Raw genomic sequence first — 15,957 nt, forward strand, 5'->3', positions numbered from 1 at the left:
GATCGGAGTCATCGTTTTTAGGGACAAAATAGAAATCTGCAATTTTTGTGAAAATTGTCACTGTTTTTGTGTAACGAAAATGAAAAAAAAGATCTGCAATTTTTGTGAAAATGGTTTTAAAATGTTTTTTAGGCCTGTCCAGAATGTCGATAGTTCGGCATGACCGGGGTCATCGTTTTTAGGGACAAAATAGAAATCTGCAATTTTTGTGAAAATTGTCACTGTTTTTGTGTAACGAAAATGAAAAAAAAGATCTGCAATTTTTTGTGAAAATGGTTTTAAAATGTTTTTTTAGGCCTGTCCAGAATGTCGATAGTTCGGCATGACCGGGGTCATCGTTTTTAGGGACAAAATAGAAATCTGCAATTTTTAGTGAAAATGGTTTTAAACATTTTTTTAGGCCTGTCCAGAATGACGCTTTTTCGGCATGATCGGAGTCATCGTTTTTTTGGACAAAATAGAAATCTGCAATTTTTGTGAAAATGGTTTTAAAATGTTTTTTTAGGCCTGTCCAGAATGTCGCTAGTTCGGCATGACCGGTGTCACTGTTTTTGTGTAACGAAAATGAAAAAAAAAAATCTGCAATTTTTTGTGAAAATGGTTTTAAAATGTTTTTTTTTTAGGCCTGTCCAGAATGTCGCTAGTTCGGCATGACCGGTGTCACTGTTTTTGTGTAACGAAAATGAAAAAAAAAATCTGCAATTTTTTGTGAAAATGGTTCTAAAATGTTTTTTTAGGCCTGTCCAGAATGTCGATAGTTCGGCATGACCGGGGTCATCGTTTTTAGGGACAAAATAGAAATCTGAAATTTTTAGTGATAATGGTTTTAAACATTTTTTTTAGGCCTGTACAGAATGACGCTTTTTCGGCATGATCGGAGTCATCGTTTTTTTGGACAAAATAGAAATCTGCAATTTTTTGTGAAAATGGTTTTAAAATGTTTTTTTAGGCCTGTCCAGAATGTCGCTAGTTCGGCATGACCGGTGTCACTGTTTTTGTGTAACGAAAATGAAAAAAAAAATCTGCAATTTTTTGTGAAAATGGTTCTAAAATGTTTTTTTAGTCCTGTCCAGAATGTCGCTAGTTCGGCATGACCGGTGTCACTGTTTTTGTGTAACGAAAATGAAAAAGAAAAATCTGCAATTTTTTGTGAAAATGTTTTTAAAATGTTTTTTTAGGCCTGTCCAGAATGTCGATAGTTCGGCATGACCGGGGTCATCGTTTTTAGGGACAAAATAGAAATCTGCAATTTTTAGTGAAAATGGTTTTAAACATTTTTTTTAGGCCTGTCCAGAATGACGCTTTTTCGGCATGTCGGAGTCATCGTTTTTTTGGACAAAATAGAAATCTGCAATTTTTTGTGAAAATGGTTTTAAAATGTTTTTTTAGGCCTGTCCAGAATGTCACTAGTTCGGCATGACCGGTGTCACTGTTTTTGTGTAACGAAAATGAAAAAAAAAAATCTGCAATTTTTTGTGAAAATGGTTCTAAAATGTTTTTTTTAGGCCTGTCCAGAATGTCGCTAGTTCAGCATGACCGGGGTCATCGTTTTTAGGGACAAAATAGAAATCTGCAATTTTTTGTGAAAATGGTTTTAAAATATTTTTTTTAGGCCCGTCCAGAATGTCGATAGTTCGGCATGACCGGGGTCACTGTTTTTGTGTCAAAAATGAAAAAAAAATCTGAGCTTTTTTGTGAAAATTGTTCTAAAATGTTTTTTTAGGCCTGTCCAGAATGACGCTAGTTCGGCATGACCGGGGTCACTGTTTTTGTGTCGTGAAAATGAAAAAAAAAATCCTGGCTTTTTTGTGAAAATTGTTCTAAAATGTTTTTTAGGCCTGTCCAGAATGTCGCTAGTTCGGCATGACCGGGGTCACTGTTTTTGTGTCGTGAAAATGAAAAAAAAAATCCTGGCTTTTTTGTGAAAATTGTCGCTTTTTTTGTCAAAAATGAAAAAAAAAATCTGAGCTTTTTTTGTGAAAATGGTTCTAAAATGTTTTTTTAGGCCTGTCCAAAATGTCGCTAGTTCGGCATGATCGGAGTCATCGTTTTTGGTGACAAAAATAGAAATCTGCAATTTTTTGTGAAAATGGTTTGAAACATTTTTTTTAGGCCTGTCCAGAATGACGCTTTTTCGGCATGATCGGAGTCATCGTTTTTAGGGACAAAATAGAAATCTGCAATTTTTTGTGAAAATTGTCACTGTTTTTGTGTAACGAAAATGAAAAAAAAAGATCTGCAATTTTTTGTGAAAATGGTTTTAAAATGTTTTTTTAGGCCTGTCCAGAATGTCGATAGTTCGGCATGACCGGGGTCATCGTTTTTAGGGACAAAATAGAAATCTGCAATTTTTTGTGAAAATTGTCACTGTTTTTGTGTAACGAAAATGAAAAAAAAAGATCTGCAATTTTTTGTGAAAATGGTTTTAAAATGTTTTTTTAGGCCTGTCCAGAATGTCGATAGTTCGGCATGACCGGGGGTCATCGTTTTTAGGGACAAAATAGAAATCTGCAATTTTTAGTGAAAATGGTTTTAAACATTTTTTTTAGGCCTGTCCAGAATGACGCTTTTTCGGCATGATCGGAGTCATCGTTTTTGGACAAAATAGAAATCTGCAATTTTTGTGAAAATGGTTTTAAAATGTTTTTTTAGGCCTGTCCAGAATGTCGCTAGTTCGGCATGACCGGTGTCACTGTTTTTGTGTAACGAAAATGAAAAAAAAAATCTGCAATTTTTTGTGAAAATGGTTTTAAAATGTTTTTTTTTAGGCCTGTCCAGAATGTCGATAGTTCGGCATGACCGGGATCACTTTTTTGTGTCACGAAAATGAAAAAAAATATCTGCAATTTTTTGTGAAAATGGTTCTAAAATGTTTTTTTAGGCCTGTCCAGAATGTCGCTAATTCGGCATGACCGGGGTCATCGTTTTTAGGGACAAAATAGAAATCTGCAATTTTTAGTGAAAATGGTTTTAAAATGTTTTTTTAGGCCTGTCCAGAATGTCGATAGTTCGGCATGACCGGGGTCATCGTTTTTAGGGACAAAATAGAAATCTGCAATTTTTTGTGAAAATGGTTTTAAAATGTTTTTTTAGGCCTGTCCAAAATGTCGCTTTTTCGGCATGATCGGAGTCATCGTTTTTGGTGACAAAAATAGAAATCTGCAATTTTTTGTGAAAATGGTTTTAAAATGTTTTTTAGGCCTGTCCAGAATGTCGCTAGTTCGGCATGACCGGTGTCACTGTTTTTGTGTAACGAAAATGAAAAAAAAAATCTGCAATTTTTGTGAAAATGGTTTTAAAATGTTTTTTAGGCCTGTCCAGAATGTCGATAGTTCGGCATGATCGGAGTCATCGTTTTTAGGGACAAAACAGAAATCTGCAATTTTTGTGAAAATGGTTTTAAAATGTTTTTTTAGGCCTGTCCAGAATGTCGCTAGTTCGGCATGACCGGTGTCACTGTTTTTGTGTAACGAAAATGAAAAAAAAAATCTGCAATTTTTTGTGAAAATGGTTTTAAAATGTTTTTTTTTTAGGCCTGTCCAGAATGTCGATAGTTCGGCATGACCGGGATCACTTTTTTTGTGTCACGAAAATGAAAAAAAAATATCTGCAATTTTTTGTGAAAATGGTTCTAAAATGTTTTTTTAGGCCTGTCCAGAATGTCGCTAGTTCGGCATGACCGTGGTCATCGTTTTTAGGGACAAAATAGAAATCTGCAATTTTTAGTGAAAATGGTTTTAAAATGTTTTTTTTAGGCCTGTCCAGAATGTCGCTAGTTCGGCATGACCGGTGTCACTGTTTTTGTGTAACGAAAATGAAAAAAAAATCTGCAATTTTTGGTGAAAATGGTTTTAAAATGTTTTTTAGGCATGTCCAGAATGTCGATAGTTCGGCATGACCGGGGTCATCGTTTTTAGGGACAAAATAGAAATCTGCAATTTTTTGTGAAAATGGTTTTAAACATTTTTTTAGGCCTGTCCAGAATGACGCTTTTTCGGCATGATCGGAGTCATCGTTTTTAGGGACAAAACAGAAATCTGCAATTTTTGTGAAAATGGTTTTAAAATGTTTTTTTTAGGCCTGTCCAGAATGTCGCTTGTTCGGCATGACCGGTGTCACTGTTTTTGTGTAACGAACATAAAAATAAAAATCTGCAATTTTTGTGAAAATGGTTTTAAAATGTTTTTTTAGGCCTGTCCAGAATGTCGCTAGTTCGGCATGACCGGTGTCACTGTTTTTGTGTAACGAAAATGAAAAAAAATATCTGCAATTTTTTGTGAAAATGGTTCTAAAATGTTTTTTTAGGCCTGTCCAGAATGTCGCTAGTTCGGCATGACCGGGGGTCATCGTTTTTAGGGACAAAATAGAAATCTGCAATTTTTAGTGAAAATGGTTTTAAAATGTTTTTTTAGGCCTGTCCAGAATGTCGATAGTTCGGCATGACCGGGGTCATCGTTTTTAGGGACAAAATAGAAATCTGCAATTTTTTGTGAAAATGGTTTTAAAATGTTTTTTTTAGGCCTGTCCAGAATGTCGATAGTTCGGCATGACCGGGGTCACTATTTTTGTGTCAAAAAATGAAAAAAAAAAATCTGAGCTTTTTTTGTGAAAATGTCTGTAAAATGTTTTTTTAGGCCTGTCCAAAATGTCGCTAGTTCGGCATGACCGGTGTCACTGTTTTTGTGTAACGAAAATGAAAAAACAAAAAATCTGCAATTTTTTGTGAAAATGTTTTTTAAATGTTTTTTTAGGCCTGTCCAGAATGTCGATAGTTCGGCATGACCGGGGTCATCGTTTTTGGTGACAAAAATAGAAATCTGCAATTTTTAGTGAAAATGGTTTTAAACATTTTTTTTAGGCCTGTCCAGAATGATGCTTTTTCGGCATGATCGGAGTCATCGTTTTTGGTGACAAAAATAGAAATCTGCAATTTTTAGTGAAAATGGTTTTAAACATTTTTTTTAGGCCTGTCCAGAATGATGCTTTTTCGGCATGATCGGAGTCATCGTTTTTAGGGACAAAATAGAAATCTGCAATTTTTTGTGAAAATGGTTTTAAAATGTTTTTTAGGCCTGTCCAGAATGTCGCTAGTTCGGCATGAACGGGGTCATCGTTTTTAGGGACAAAATAGAAATCTGCAATTTTTGTGAAAATGGTTTTAAAATGTTTTTTTAGGCCCGTCCAGAATGTCGATAGTTCGGCATGACCGGGGTCACTGTTTTTGTGTCAAAAATGAAAAAAAATCTGAGCTTTTTTGTGAAAATGGTTTTAAAATGTTTTTTAGGCCTGTCCAGAATGTCGCTAGTTCGGCATGACCGGTGTCACTGTTTTTGTGTAACGAAAATGAAAAAAAAAATCTGCAATTTTTGTGAAAATGGTTTTAAAATGTTTTTTTAGGCCTGTCCAGAATGTCGATAGTTCGGCATGACCGGGGTCATCGTTTTTAGGGACAAAATAGAAATCTGCAATTTTTAGTGAAAATGGTTTTAAACATTTTTTTTAGGCCTGTCCAGAATGACGCTTTTTCGGCCTGATTGGAGTCATCTTTTTTTTGGACAAAATAGAAATCTGCAATTTTTTGTGAAAATGGTTTTAAAATGTTTTTTTAGGCCTGTCCAGAATGTCGCTAGTTCGGCATGACCGGTGTCACTGTTTTTGTGTAACGAAAATGAAAAAAAAAAATCTGCAATTTTTTGTGAAAATGGTTCTAAAATGTTTTTTTAGGCCTGTCCAGAATGATGCTTTTTCGGCATGATCGGAGTCATCGTTTTTAGGGACAAAATAGAAATCTGCAATTTTTTGTGAAAATGGTTTTAAAATGTTTTTTTAGGTCTGTCCAGAATGTCGATAGTTCGGCATGACCGGGGTCATCGTTTTTAGGGACAAAATAGAAATCTGAAATTTTTAGTGAAAATGGTTTTAAACATTTTTTTAGGCCTGTCCAGAATGACGCTTTTTCGGCATGATCGGAGTCATCGTTTTTTTGGACAAAATAGAAATCTGCAATTTTTTGTGAAAATGGTTTTAAAATGTTTTTTTAGGCCTGTCCAGAATGTCGCTAGTTCGGCATGACCGGTGTCACTGTTTTTGTGTAACGAAAATGAAAAAAAAAATCTGCAATTTTTTGTGAAAATGGTTCTAAAATGTTTTTTTAGGCCTGTCCAGAATGTCGATAGTTCGGCATGATCGGAGTCATCGTTTTTAGGGACAAAACAGAAATCTGCAATTTTTTGTGAAAATGGTTTTAAAATGTTTTTTTTAGGCCTGTCCAGAATGTCGCTAGTTCGGCATGACCGGTGTCACTGTTTTTGTGTAACGAAAATGAAAAAAAAAAATCTGCAATTTTTTGTGAAAATGGTTTTAAAATGTTTTTTTTAGGCCTGTCCAGAATGTCGCTAGTTCGGCATGACCGGTGTCACTGTTTTTGTGTAACGAAAATGAAAAAAAAAATCTGCAATTTTTTGTGAAAATGGTTTTAAAATGTTTTTTTTTTAGGCCTGTCCAGAATGTCGATAGTTCGGCATGACCGGGATCACTTTTTTTGTGTCACGAAAATGAAAAAAAAATATCTGCAATTTTTTGTGAAAATGGTTCTAAAATGTTTTTTTAGGCCTGTCCAGAATGTCGATAGTTCGGTATGACCGGGGTCATCGTTTTTAGGGAAAAAATAGAAATCTGCAATTTTTTGTGAAAATGGTTTTAAAATGTTTTTTTTAGGCCTGTCCAGAATGTCGCTAGTTCGGCATGACCGGTGTCACTGTTTTTGTGTAACGAAAATGAAAAAAAAAATCTGCAATTTTTGTGAAAATGGTTTTAAAATGTTTTTTAGGCCTGTCCAGAATGTCGATAGTTCGGCATGACCGGGGTCATCGTTTTTAGGGACAAAATAGAAATCTGCAATTTTTTGTGAAAATGGTTTTAAAATGTTTTTTTTAGGCCTGTCCAGAATGTCGATAGTTCGGCATGATCACTATTTTTGTGTCAAAAAATGAAAAAAAAAAATCTGAGCTTTTTTTGTGAAAATGGTTGTAAAATGTTTTTTTAGGCCTGTCCAAAATGTCGCTTTTTCGTCATGATCGGAGTCATCGTTTTTGGTGACAAAAATAGAAATCTGCAATTTTTTGTGAAAATGGTTTTAAAATGTTTTTTTAGGCCTGTCCAGAATGTCGCTAGTTCGGCATGACCGGTGTCACTGTTTTTGTGTAACGAAAATGAAAAAAAAAATCTGCAATTTTATGTGAAAATGGTTTTAAAATGTTTTTTTAGGCCTGTCCAGAATGTCGATAGTTCGACATGACCGGGGTCATCGTTTTTAGGGACAAAATAGAAATCTGCAATTTTTAGTGAAAATGGTTTTAAACATTTTTTTTAGGCCTGTCCAGAATGACGCTTTTTCGGCATGATCGGAGTCATCGTTTTTAGGGACAAAACAGAAATCTGCAATTTTTTGTGAAAATGGTTTTAAAATGTTTTTTTAGGCCTGTCCAGAATGTCGATAGTTCGGCATGACCGGGGTCATCGTTTTTAGGGACAAAATAGAAATCTGCAATTTTTGTGAAAATGGTTTTAAAATGTTTTTTTAGGCCTGTCCAGAATGTCGATAGTTCGGCATGACCGGGGTCACTATTTTTGTGTAAAAAATGAAAAAAAAATCTGAGCTTTTTTTGTGAAAATGGTTGTAAAATGTTTTTTAAACCTGTCCAAAATGTCGCTTTTCGGCATGATCGGAGTCATCGTTTTTGGTGACAAAAATAGAAATCTGCAATTTTTTGTGAAAATGGTTTTAAAATGTTTTTTAGGCCTGTCCAGAATGTCGCTAGTTCGGCATGACCGGTGTCACTGTTTTTGTGTAACGAAAATGAAAAAAAAAATCTGCAATTTTTGTGAAAATGGTTTTAAAATGTTTTTTAGGCCTGTCCAGAATGTCGATAGTTCGGCATGACCGGGGTCATCGTTTTTAGGGACAAAATAGAAATCTGCAATTTTTTGTGAAAATTGTCACTGTTTTTGTGTAACGAAAATGAAAAAAAAGATCTGCAATTTTTTGTGAAAATGTTTTTAAAATGTTTTTTAGGCCTGTCCAGAATGTCGATAGTTCGGCATGACCGGGGTCATCGTTTTTAGGGACAAAATAGAAATCTGCAATTTTTAGTGAAAATGGTTTTAAACATTTTTTTAGGCCTGTCCAGAATGACGCTTTTTCGGCATGATCGGAGTCATCGTTTTTTGGACAAAATAGAAATCTGCAATTTTTGTGAAAATGGTTTTAAAATGTTTTTTTAGGCCTGTCCAGAATGTCGCTGGTTCGGCATGACCGGTGTCACTGTTTTTGTGTAACGAAAATGAAAAAAAAAATCTGCAATTTTTTGTGAAAATGGTTTTAAAATGTTTTTTTTTAGGCCTGTCCAGAATGTCGATAGTTCGGCATGACCGGGATCACTTTTTTGTGTCACGAAAATGAAAAAAAATATCTGCAATTTTTTGTGAAAATGGTTCTAAAATGTTTTTTAGGCCTGTCCAGAATGTCGCTAGTTCGGCATGACCGGGGTCATCGTTTTTAGGGACAAAATAGAAATCTGCAATTTTTTGTGAAAATGGTTTTAAAATGTTTTTTTAGGCCTGTCCAGAATGTCGCTAGTTCGGCATGACCGGTGTCACTGTTTTTGTGTAACGAAAATGAAAAAAAAAAATCTGCAATTTTTTGTGAAAATGGTTTTAAAATGTTTTTTTTTTAGGCCTGTCCAGAATGTCGATAGTTCGGCATGACCGGGATCACTTTTTTTTGTGTCACGAAAATGAAAAAAAAATATCTGCAATTTTTTGTGAAAATGGTTCTAAAATGTTTTTTAGGCCTGTCCAGAATGTCGCTAGTTCGGCATGACCGGGGTCATCGTTTTTAGGGACAAAATAGAAATCTGCAATTTTTGTGAAAATGGTTTTAAAATGTTTTTTAGGCCTGTCCAGAATGTCGATAGTTCGGCATGACCGGGGTCATCGTTTTTAGGGACAAAATAGAAATCTGCAATTTTTTGTGAAAATGGTTTTAAAATGTTTTTTTAGGCCTGTCCAGAATGTCGATAGTTCGGCATGACCGGGGTCACTATTTTTGTGTCAAATGAATAAAAAAAATCGGAGCTTTTTTGTGAAAATGGTTGTAAAATGTTTTTTAGGCCTGTCCAAAATGTCGCTTTTCGGCATGATCGGAGTCATCGTTTTTGGTGACAAAAATAGAAATCTGCAATTTTTTGTGAAAATGGTTTTAAAATGTTTTTTTAGGCCTGTCCAGAATGTCGCTTAGTTCGGCATGACCGGTGTCACTGTTTTTGTGTAACGAAAATGAAAAAAAAAATCTGCAATTTTTTGTGAAAATGGTTCTAAAATGTTTTTTTAGGCCTGTCCAGAATGTCGATAGTTCGGCATGACCGGGGTCATCGTTTTTAGGGACAAAATAGAAATCTGCAATTTTTGTGAAAATTTTTTAAAATGTTTTTTTAGGCCTGTCCAGAATGTCGATAGTTCGGCATGACCGGGGTCACTATTTTTGTGTCAAAAAATGAAAAAAAAAAATCTGAGCTTTTTTTGTGAAAATGGTTGTAAAATGTTTTTTTAAACCTGTCCAAAATGTCGCTTTTTCGGCATGATCGGAGTCATCGTTTTTGGTGACAAAAATAGAAATCTGCAATTTTTTGTGAAAATGGTTTTAAAATGTTTTTTTTAGGCCTGTCCAGAATGTCGCTAGTTCGGCATGACCGGTGTCACTGTTTTTGTGTAACGAAAATGAAAAAAAAAAATCTGCAATTTTTTGTGAAAATGGTTTTAAAATGTTTTTTTAGGCCTGTCCAGAATGTCGATAGTTCGGCATGACCGGGGTCATCGTTTTTAGGGACAAAATAGAAATCTGCAATTTTTTGTGAAAATTGTCACTGTTTTTGTGTAACGAAAATGAAAAAAAAAGATCTGCAATTTTTTGTGAAAATGGTTTTAAAATGTTTTTTTAGGCCTGTCCAGAATGTCGATAGTTCGGCATGACCGGGGTCATCGTTTTTAGGGACAAAATAGAAATCTGCAATTTTTTGTGAAAATTGTCACTGTTTTTGTGTAACGAAAATGAAAAAAAAGATCTGCAATTTTTGTGAAAATGTTTTTAAAATGTTTTTTTAGGCCTGTCCAGAATGTCGCTAGTTCGGCATGACCGGTGTCACTGTTTTTGTGTAACGAAAATGAAAAAGAAAAATCTGCAATTTTTTGTGAAAATGTTTTTAAAATGTTTTTTAGGCCTGTCCAGAATGTCGATAGTTCGGCATGACCGGGTCATCGTTTTTAGGGACAAAATAGAAATCTGCAATTTTTAGTGAAAATGGTTTTAAACATTTTTTTTAGGCCTGTCCAGAATGACGCTTTTCGGCATGTCGGAGTCATCGTTTTTTTGGACAAAATAGAAATCTGCAATTTTTGTGAAAATGGTTTTAAAATGTTTTTTAGGCCTGTCCAGAATGTCACTAGTTCGGCATGACCGGTGTCACTGTTTTTGTGTAACGAAAATGAAAAAAAAAAATCTGCAATTTTTTGTGAAAATGGTTCTAAAATGTTTTTTTTAGGCCTGTCCAGAATGTCGCTAGTTCAGCATGACCGGGGTCATCGTTTTTAGGGACAAAATAGAAATCTGCAATTTTTTGTGAAAATGGTTTTAAAATATTTTTTTTAGGCCCGTCCAGAATGTCGATAGTTCGGCATGACCGGGGTCACTGTTTTTGTGTCAAAAAATGAAAAAAAAATCTGAGCTTTTTTTGTGAAAATTGTTCTAAAATGTTTTTTTTAGGCCTGTCCAGAATGACGCTAGTTCGGCATGACCGGGGTCACTGTTTTTGTGTCGTGAAAATGAAAAAAAAAATCCTGGCTTTTTTTGTGAAAATTGTTCTAAAATGTTTTTTTAGGCCTGTCCAGAATGTCGCTAGTTCGGCATGACCGGGGTCACTGTTTTTGTGTCGTGAAAATGAAAAAAAAAATCCTGGCTTTTTTTGTGAAAATTGTCGCTTTTTTTGTCAAAAAATGAAAAAAAAAAATCTGAGCTTTTTTTGTGAAAATGGTTCTAAAATGTTTTTTTAGGCCTGTCCAAAATGTCGCTAGTTCGGCATGATCGGAGTCATCGTTTTTGGTGACAAAAATAGAAATCTGCAATTTTTTGTGAAAATGGTTTGAAACATTTTTTTTAGGCCTGTCCAGAATGACGCTTTTTCGGCATGATCGGAGTCATCGTTTTTAGGGACAAAATAGAAATCTGCAATTTTTTGTGAAAATTGTCACTGTTTTTGTGTAACGAAAATGAAAAAAAAAGATCTGCAATTTTTTGTGAAAATGGTTTTAAAATGTTTTTTTAGGCCTGTCCAGAATGTCGATAGTTCGGCATGACCGGGGTCATCGTTTTTAGGGACAAAATAGAAATCTGCAATTTTTTGTGAAAATTGTCACTGTTTTTGTGTAACGAAAATGAAAAAAAAAGATCTGCAATTTTTTGTGAAAATGGTTTTAAAATGTTTTTTTAGGCCTGTCCAGAATGTCGATAGTTCGGCATGACCGGGGTCATCGTTTTTAGGGACAAAATAGAAATCTGCAATTTTTAGTGAAAATGGTTTTAAACATTTTTTTTAGGCCTGTCCAGAATGACGCTTTTTCGGCATGATCGGAGTCATCGTTTTTTTGGACAAAATAGAAATCTGCAATTTTTTGTGAAAATGGTTTTAAAATGGTTTTTTAGGCCTGTCCAGAATGTCGCTAGTTCGGCATGACCGGTGTCACTGTTTTTGTGTAACGAAAATGAAAAAAAAAAATCTGCAATTTTTTGTGAAAATGGTTTTAAAATGTTTTTTAGGCCTGTCCAGAATGTCGATAGTTCGGCATGATCGGAGTCATCGTTTTTAGGGACAAAACAGAAATCTGCAATTTTTTGTGAAAATGGTTTTAAAATGTTTTTTTAGGCCTGTCCAGAATGTCGCTAGTTCGGCATGACCGGTGTCACTGTTTTTGTGTAACGAAAATGAAAAAAAAAAATCTGCAATTTTTTGTGAAAATGGTTTTAAAATGTTTTTTTTTTAGGCCTGTCCAGAATGTCGATAGTTCGGCATGACCGGGATCACTTTTTTTTGTGTCACGAAAATGAAAAAAAAATATCTGCAATTTTTTGTGAAAATGGTACTAAAATGTTTTTTTTAGGCCTGTCCAGAATGTCGCTAGTTCGGCATGACCGTGGTCATCGTTTTTAGGGACAAAATAGAAATCTGCAATTTTTAGTGAAAATTGTTTTAAAATGTTTTTTTTAGGCCTGTCCAGAATGTCGCTAGTTCGGCATGACCGGTGTCACTGTTTTTGTGTAACGAAAATGAAAAAAAAAAATCTGCAATTTTTGGTGAAAATGGTTTTAAAATGTTTTTTTAGGCATGTCCAGAATGTCGATAGTTCGGCATGACCGGGGTCATCGTTTTTAGGGACAAAATAGAAATCTGCAATTTTTTGTGAAAATGGTTTTAAACATTTTTTTAGGCCTGTCCAGAATGACGCTTTTTCGGCATGATCGGAGTCATCGTTTTTAGGGACAAAACAGAAATCTGCAATTTTTTGTGAAAATGGTTTTAAAATGTTTTTTTTAGGCCTGTCCAGAATGTCGCTTGTTCGGCATGACCGGTGTCACTGTTTTTGTGTAACGAACATAAAAATAAAAAATCTGCAATTTTTTGTGAAAATGGTTTTAAAATGTTTTTTTTAGGCCTGTCCAGAATGTCGCTAGTTCGGCATGACCGGTGTCACTGTTTTTGTGTAACGAAAATGAAAAAAAAATATCTGCAATTTTTTGTGAAAATGGTTCTAAAATGTTTTTTTAGGCCTGTCCAGAATGTCGCTAGTTCGGCATGACCGGGGTCATCGTTTTTAGGGACAAAATAGAAATCTGCAATTTTTAGTGAAAATGGTTTTAAAATGTTTTTTTAGGCCTGTCCAGAATGTCGATAGTTCGGCATGACCGGGGTCATCGTTTTTAGGGACAAAATAGAAATCTGCAATTTTTTGTGAAAATGGTTTTAAAATGTTTTTTTTAGGCCTGTCCAGAATGTCGATAGTTCGGCATGACCGGGGTCACTATTTTTGTGTCAAAAAATGAAAAAAAAAAATCTGAGCTTTTTTTGTGAAAATGTCTGTAAAATGTTTTTTTAGGCCTGTCCAAAATGTCGCTAGTTCGGCATGACCGGTGTCACTGTTTTTGTGTAACGAAAATGAAAAAAAAAATCTGCAATTTTTGTGAAAATGTTTTTAAATGTTTTTTAGGCCTGTCCAGAATGTCGATAGTTCGGCATGACCGGGGTCATCGTTTTTGGTGACAAAAATAGAAATCTGCAATTTTTAGTGAAAATGGTTTTAAACATTTTTTTTAGGCCTGTCCAGAATGATGCTTTTTCGGCATGATCGGAGTCATCGTTTTTAGGGACAAAATAGAAATCTGCAATTTTTTGTGAAAATGGTTTTAAAATGTTTTTTTAGGCCTGTCCAGAATGTCGCTAGTTCGGCATGAACGGGGTCATCGTTTTTAGGGACAAAATAGAAATCTGCAATTTTTTGTGAAAATGGTTTTAAAATGTTTTTTTTAGGCCCGTCCAGAATGTCGATAGTTCGGCATGACCGGGGTCACTGTTTTTGTGTCAAAAAATGAAAAAAAAATCTGAGCTTTTTTTGTGAAAATGGTTTTAAAATGTTTTTTTAGGCCTGTCCAGAATGTCGCTAGTTCGGCATGACCGGTGTCACTGTTTTTGTGTAACGAAAATGAAAAAAAAAAATCTGCAATTTTTTGTGAAAATGGTTTTAAAATGTTTTTTAGGCCTGTCCAGAATGTCGATAGTTCGGCATGACCGGGGTCATCGTTTTTAGGGACAAAATAGAAATCTGCAATTTTTAGTGAAAATGGTTTTAAACATTTTTTTTAGGCCTGTCCAGAATGACGCTTTTTCGGCCTGATTGGAGTCATCTTTTTTTTGGACAAAATAGAAATCTGCAATTTTTTGTGAAAATGGTTTTAAAATGTTTTTTTAGGCCTGTCCAGAATGTCGCTAGTTCGGCATGACCGGTGTCACTGTTTTTGTGTAACGAAAATGAAAAAAAAATCTGCAATTTTTTGTGAAAATGGTTCTAAAATGTTTTTTTAGGCCTGTCCAGAATGATGCTTTTTCGGCATGATCGGAGTCATCGTTTTTAGGGACAAAATAGAAATCTGCAATTTTTTGTGAAAATGGTTTTAAAATGTTTTTTTAGGCCTGTCCAGAATGTCGATAGTTCGGCATGACCGGGGTCATCGTTTTTAGGGACAAAATAGAAATCTGAAATTTTTAGTGAAAATGGTTTTAAACATTTTTTTTAGGCCTGTCCAGAATGACGCTTTTTCGGCATGATCGGAGTCATCGTTTTTTTGGACAAAATAGAAATCTGCAATTTTTTGTGAAAATGGTTTTAAAATGTTTTTTTAGGCCTGTCCAGAATGTCGCTAGTTCGGCATGACCGGTGTCACTGTTTTTGTGTAACGAAAATGAAAAAAAAAAATCTGCAATTTTTTGTGAAAATGGTTGTAAAATGTTTTTTTAGGCCTGTCCAGAATGTCGATAGTTCGGCATGATCGGAGTCATCGTTTTTAGGGACAAAACAGAAATCTGCAATTTTTTGTGAAAATGGTTTTAAAATGTTTTTTTTAGGCCTGTCCAGAATGTCGCTAGTTCGGCATGACCGGTGTCACTGTTTTTGTGTAACGAAAATGAAAAAAAAAATCTGCAATTTTTTGTGAAAATGGTTTTAAAATGTTTTTTTTAGGCCTGTCCAGAAATGTCGCTAGTTCGGCATGACCGGTGTCACTGTTTTTGTGTAACGAAAATGAAAAAAAAATCTGCAATTTTTGTGAAAATGGTTTTAAAATGTTTTTTTTTTAGGCCTGTCCAGAATGTCGATAGTTCGGCATGACCGGGATCACTTTTTTTGTGTCACGAAAATGAAAAAAAAATATCTGCAATTTTTTGTGAAAATGGTTCTAAAATGTTTTTTTAGGCCTGTCCAGAATGTCGATAGTTCGGCATGACCGGGGTCATCGTTTTTAGGGAAAAAATAGAAATCTGCAATTTTTTGTGAAAATGGTTTTAAAATGTTTTTTTTAGGCCTGTCCAGAATGTCGCTAGTTCGGCATGACCGGTGTCACTGTTTTTGTGTAACGAAAATGAAAAAAAAAAATCTGCAATTTTTTGTGAAAATGGTTTTAAAATGTTTTTTTAGGCCTGTCCAGAATGTCGATAGTTCGGCATGACCGGGGTCATCGTTTTTAGGGACAAAATAGAAATCTGCAATTTTTTGTGAAAATTGTCACTGTTTTTGTGTAACGAAAATGAAAAAAAAGATCTGCAATTTTTTGTGAAAATGGTTTTAAAATGTTTTTTTAGGCCTGTCCAGAATGTCGATAGTTCGGCATGACCGGGGTCATCGTTTTTAGGGACAAAATAGAAATCTGCAATTTTTGTGAAAATTGTCACTGTTTTTGTGTAACGAAAATGAAAAAAAAGATCTGCAATTTTTGTGAAAATGTTTTTAAAATGTTTTTTAGGCCTGTCCAGAATGTCGATAGTTCGGCATGACCGGGGGTCATCGTTTTAGGGACAAAATAGAAATTCTGCAATTTTTTGTGAAAATGGTTTTAAAATGTTTTTTTAGGCCTGTCCAGAATGTCGCTAGTTCGGCATGACCGGTGTCACTGTTTTTGTGTAACGAAAATGAAAAAAAAAAATCTGCAATTTTTTGTGAAAATGGTTTTAAAATGTTTTTCTTTTAGGCCTGTCCAGAATGTCGATAGTTCGGCATGACCGGGATCACTTTTTTTGTGTCACGAAAATGAAAAAAAAATATCTGCAATTTTTTGTGAAAATGGTTCTAAAATGTTTTTTT

This window comes from Salmo salar, unplaced genomic scaffold (genome assembly GCF_905237065.1).
Source record: "Salmo salar unplaced genomic scaffold, Ssal_v3.1, whole genome shotgun sequence".
In the NCBI taxonomy this organism is placed as follows: domain Eukaryota; kingdom Metazoa; phylum Chordata; class Actinopteri; order Salmoniformes; family Salmonidae; genus Salmo; species Salmo salar.